General features: G+C 41.2%; 1 protein-coding gene across 2 annotated transcripts in view; it reads right to left on the bottom strand.

Annotated features, from left to right (window-relative positions):
* ZBTB38 (zinc finger and BTB domain containing 38) overlaps positions 1-5,802 on the bottom strand; it is an 11,621-nt gene extending 5,819 nt beyond the window's left edge. Inside the window, exons 1-2 of one of the 2 annotated variants that reach the window (XM_025208468.1) lie at positions 5,712-5,802; positions 3,344-3,449 (exon numbers count right to left, since the gene is read on the bottom strand). The gene's annotated coding sequence lies outside the window, so the exon portion shown is untranslated. The remainder of the gene's footprint in view (positions 1-3,343; positions 3,450-5,711) is intronic. The other variant, XM_006027280.3, reaches the window with a different exon arrangement.

The following is a 5,802-nucleotide window of genomic DNA, read 5'->3' on the forward strand; positions in this document are numbered from 1 at the left end:
AAATGCCCATAGAATCATAGAAAATTTGGGTTGGAAGGAACCTGGGGAGGTCACCTCCTACTCAAAGCAGGATCATTTCCAACTATATCATCTCAGCCAAGTCTTTATCGAACCTGGTATTAAAAGCTTCCAAGGATGGAGATTCCACAACCTCTCTGGATAACCTGTTCCAGTGTTTTACTACCCTCCTAGTGAGAAGGTTTTTCCTAATATCTAACCTAAACTTCCCTTGCTGCAACTTGAGACCATTCCTCTTTGTTTTATCATCTGCCACCACTGAAAACAGTCTAGCTCTATCCTCTTTGGAACCACACTGCAGGTAGTTGAAGGCTGCTATTAAATCCCCACTCACTCTCCTCTTCTCCAGGCTAAATAAGCCCAGTTTCCTCAGCTTCTCTTCGTAAGTCATGTTCCCTAGCCCCCTAACCACTTTCATCGCCCTCTGCTGAACTCTCTCTAATTTGTTTACATCTTTTCTGTAGTGGGGGACCCAAAACTGAACACAGTACTCAGATGTGGCCTCACCAGTGCTGAATAGAGGGGAACGATCACTTCTCTCAATCTGCTGGCAACACTCCAACTAGTGCAACCCAGTATGCCGTTAGCTTTCACAACAAGGTTGCACTTTTGGCTTATATTCAACTTCTTGTCCACTGTTACCCCCAGGTCCTTTTCTCATATTATAGTAACTGGAGTTGTCTTGTTGACACCAACAAATCCTTGCTTCTTGCTTATTATGATAATATACACTGTATTATCATGAGAGGCTTCCCATTTTTTGTATCTTGTGGCTGTATGTTGGAGTAAAACCATTGATATTGTAGCCTGGTTCCTGTTTGTACTAGAGAAATCCTATCTATTTAGATCTCCAAAATTATCCTAATTAAGTTTAATAGTTGGTAATTTAAAATGCACAGAATTCAAGAAATTTAAAGTTATGGTTCACACAGCACATACATGAAGCAATGAGTTCAGTAGTGGTTGCTGTGATATAATACTGTACTTATGCACATTACAAGGCTATTAAGTTACTTTTTCTGGAACAAACAAAATATTCTAGGTCAGCTTTTTAGCTGGTGAAAAATAGGAATCAGTGAACATTCTCATTTAGATCAACTAAATTTTAAATCATCAATACCCATAGATCTTCTTTTTTCATTAAATTTACTTGGTTTAAAATAAAAGGTATTGGGTATTAATTTATGTTAATTAGAATAAAGACCTGAAATTTGCACTAATTCAAACTGCCAGAATAATTATGTTTGATATACCAGAAACTACTTTCTTCCCAAAGCATACCCACAAGAACACTTTGCTTGAGGCAAGTAGCCACAGTCCCACAAAGCGATGTACTATCAAATATGTTTCTCATTGGATATAATCTCAGGTCTTGTCAATTTGCTTATATGATATCAACATTAGAAAACAAGAATCAGATATCAAAAACAGATTTCACAATAAGGGCAATTTATAATATTACTTTCTGAATCGAGGAAATAAAAATACTTTACCTCCCAGTGAACAATCCAGTAAAAACTTGTAAATATTTTTCCTACCATTCTTCATAGTAACATCATTGGTGTTAGTTTCATAGGCTAGCGATCTGATTTGTTGTTACTAATTATGCTGGATTGCTTTACCTATACTGAATTAGTTTATACATAAAGTCTATAATAAATAATGGATCTGTTTTAAATAAAAAGAACGATTCTTCAAATAGTTACGTCAGTATATCACCATTAGAGGCAAGCACTCATATTTTAGTCTTATACCTATATATACATGATTGCAAGCCTTTAGAGTATATGAATCATGGATGTTGCTTATTAAAATGAATCTGCTTAGTAAAATACCGCTCCTCATTGCTTTCTTAAAGATAGCAGAAATCATTATCTGCTATTTGGACATTAATCTTACACTATGCCCTATTGTAAGAGGCAAGAATATGAAATATTAATCACCTAATTTCTGAACCATCACAGCTACAACACCACTCTTACACTACCACTATGTCCTGTTGTTATACATGTCACTGAAAATACTCCAACATAAACTGTTTTTAGACATAAAATTTTTCCTTCCCTTTTCTCAGCTACCACAATCCTAAAATATCTGCCTGTTCATACATGTACTGTTTTGCTATTGCTTTTACTTCACATGCATCTTGACTTTAAATTTGAAGCTGTGCAAAATAAGTATTAAATGCTACTATATCAGAGTGCTTCACTCACTTTCCACTCAGGGTATGTACAACCATTTTGTAGAAGGTAAATAGTTATATGATGTGGTAGGGATTTGTCCAATTGCCTTCAAGAGAGCTATGCTACTAAGTTCTGAAAGCCAATAATTAAGATCTTTTGATAGGTTATACAGTTATCTGTTCTTTAGAGAAACTACCCCACTGGAAGCTAATTTGTTCTCATGTCTGCTCTTCATTCTAGTGCTGTGAAAACAATTCCAATATTCATTACCATGTACGCTCCTAACCATGTAGAAACTCCTTAGTCATGGCAAATACCTGGGCTATACAATTCAAAAGCCTACCCCTAATAGACCAGCTCTTATTCTTTATGCTTCTCTGTCCATTATACCGTTTTGCCTTGACAATATGTAATTATCATTTTGATCTTTTATTTTTTCTTGATCCAGAAATAAGACATTTTCTGATGGTCAAAATGGCATACTTCAAGCAAAACCTGAAAGTTTCTTTGCACATTTTGTAGCTTCCTGTGCCCTCTTAGGGGCTTCAGCAGCAGAAAAACATTTTAGATAGGTATATAATTAGGTAATAACCTGTCCTCTGCATGATCAAGATCTAGACAGGCTCTGCCCAGTGATTAAAACTTGACACAATTTCAGAAACACCCTTTACACATTCATCAAGAACCTAAAGCATTACATTCAATCAGTTGACAAAACTACAGGCTTGCCAGTTTTGGCACCAGTTGAAAAACACTCCAAAATAATCTTTTTTTACCTAGGAATGGCGGTAATGACTATAAATGGAATCAATATTAGGGATAAATAGAAAGGCCTAAGATTGTGACATCCAAGCACAAAATATGACGAGCTGTGCTGCAGGAAGGATTTTTCTATATTGCTTGTTAAAGATAATTGTATAATAATACACAATAATAATTATATAATAATATGCAGCCTACACCACATGGACATTAAGGGTGTGCACTCTGAAATGTTTATAGAGTGAAGAAGCTATTATTCATTTATCATTACTTTTGAGGTTGAAGTAAGCAACAAAATCAAAGGGTACTTTATAAGACTGCTAGTATCAGATAACACAAGCCAAAATAGCTACTTCTAAAGAAAAAAGAGTTATAATTACCTAGTCTTTCTTCTTGTTACACATTTGGAATCAATTACCAGGCAGTGCCAGATGTTGAAGTATGCCTCACTGTGTCACTGAAGAGTCTATCATCAATGTTTGAAGCCTAGAGTTGGAGTAATTGGGAATTAGGCTAAGTACAGACAGTCAAAAAGCATGAGGTTGAATCTGTTTAGTCTTTGCAGGTTAGTTTAAGCTGCAGAGCTTAAACTGAGAAGCAAGTGAACAGACATTCACTTTTGATTCAGGAAATGTAGCCACATGCCTGCAGTGGCTCAGGCCAGAAGCTGGGGGGTGGGGATGGCGGGTACTAAAGCACATCTCCCAGCCTGCCAGTCACTGCCCAAGGGAAGGAACTGAAGCTCTAAGGCTTGGGGAAGCCCCTGCCAGGCTGAGGTGGGGGTGGGTGGAGAAAAAGGTGGTGGCATTGAATTCATAAAAGCTTGAACAAGAATAGTCCTTTCTCTAAAGTGAGCACATATTGAACACAGCAATTTGCAACCTCAAGCACACAACAAAGAACCACAAAAAATCTTCACTTAAGCTAAGATACAGCCCAGTGAAACACAGTGAGAGCAGACACAAATTAGTCTAACTTAAAATAGAATGTAATAAATCAAAAAGATAAGAGAAAGCCTTGTATGTACTGTGTAATGTAATGCCTTGTGTGCATTGGAAATGTGACGTGTGTGTGTAATAGAAGGAAACAACCCTACGGAGTCCTGCTGGCTGTGACCGTGGACTACAAATCCCAGAGGCACCTGGAAGAGCAAGTGATGAGGAACCCTGAAGAGTCCTGCTGCTGTAAGTCTGGACTGCAAATCCCAGAGACCTCAGGGGCAGCAGGAAGAGGAAGTGGTCACACAGCCCATGCTGGCTATATGCCAGAGAGTCCAAGCTGAATGGAATGAGAGGGTTGCCTCTGCACAGCAGATGCCTTCTGGGAGCAGAGACTGAGGGGCAGTCCCTCTCAGGCTGTTTTTCTGCCCCCCGCTACCCTCAGCCCTGCCCCCCACCCCTCTGCTCCAGTGTTGAGTAGGGAATAGCTTGGCAGGGGCTGTGCCCCACCCAGGCAGACCCTGTTGTGGTCCCCAACTGGGTTTCTGACTCCCATCCCCTTCTCAGCCAGCCCTCACTGATCCAGCTAGGGAGAAGAGGGGTGAGGCCAACCTTGCTCTCTGGAGCAGGCAGAACAGTGCATCCCAGGGTTGCAAAGCATCCTAGGATGCTGGGGGACTCTGATTTAACTTTAACTAGGAAGGGGTCTGAGACAGAAGTTTCATAAACTGGTTTGACCAGTGGTGATGTGTAGAGGATGCATGGGGGTACATGTGCACCCCCTGAGAACGCTGGTGCACCCCCTGACAGGTTGCGCTCCCCCCCACTTAGGCAACGGGCAGGGGGGGCAGGTGGGAGCACCAGTGCCCACCCGCGAGCGCTGGCTGGGGGGTGGGGGCGCCCGGGTGACTGCGGCTGCTTCCCAGTCAGCACCATCAGCTGCAGGGGAACCCTGCCCCCCCAGTCAGTGAGATTGGCCATGGGGGGGACTCTCCCTGGTTGCTGACTGGTCACTGTGGGGGGGGGGCACGTGCCCCCCGACTAAGGTGGCACCAGTTACTCATGGGTTTGACCTAAATCAGTTAAGTCTGAGACTACATTCAACCAGGTTTACCTTAAACCAGCTTCAGCTATTTGAAACTGGCTTATGTGCACTGAGATTCTGTTCTGTTACAGGTTTAAACCAGTTTTTGATTACTTAAATCAGTTTATGTGTAACTTCTATATTGCTAATTAAAGATTATATAATAATACACTGGGCAGCCAACACCACATGGACATTAAGGGTGTGCACTTTGAAGTGTTTGTAGAGTGAAGAAGCTATTATTGATTTGTCAATATTTTTGAGATTGAAGTAAGCAACAAAATCAAAGGGTACTCTATATCAGTGTTTCTCAACCTGTGGGTTGTGACCCAAAAGTGGGTTGCATGAATATATGAAAGGGTTGTGGACAAACTTAAAAAATGGATCAACAAACTGGATTCTACTTTAAAGAAGAAAAACTTAGGAAACTGTGGCTTTTCCCTTGCAGTTCCAGCCTACAAGGGGAATTCCGGCCTGCAAGGAGCTGCTTGGTGTCCTCCGTGCCTCCCTCACATACCCCCCCCTTGCCCCAAACACTAAGGGCCTGGGGCCCGGTAGTGGCGGGTAGAGGGTCGGGAGTAAGGGGCACTGGGTTGGGACTGGCCATCGATGTTTACAAATGGCTGCTGGTAAAAAACGGTTGAGAACCACTGCCCTATAGGACTGCTAGTGTCAGATAACACAAGCCAAAATAGCTACTTCTAAAGAAAAAAGAGTTATAATTACCTAGTCTTTCTTCTTGTTACACATTTGGAATCAATTACCAGGCAGTGCCAGATGTTGAAGTATGCCTCACTGTGTCACTGAAGAGTCTATC

Source organism: Alligator sinensis, unplaced genomic scaffold (assembly GCF_000455745.1).
Source record: "Alligator sinensis unplaced genomic scaffold, ASM45574v1 scaffold846_1, whole genome shotgun sequence".
NCBI lineage: Eukaryota > Metazoa > Chordata > Crocodylia > Alligatoridae > Alligator > Alligator sinensis.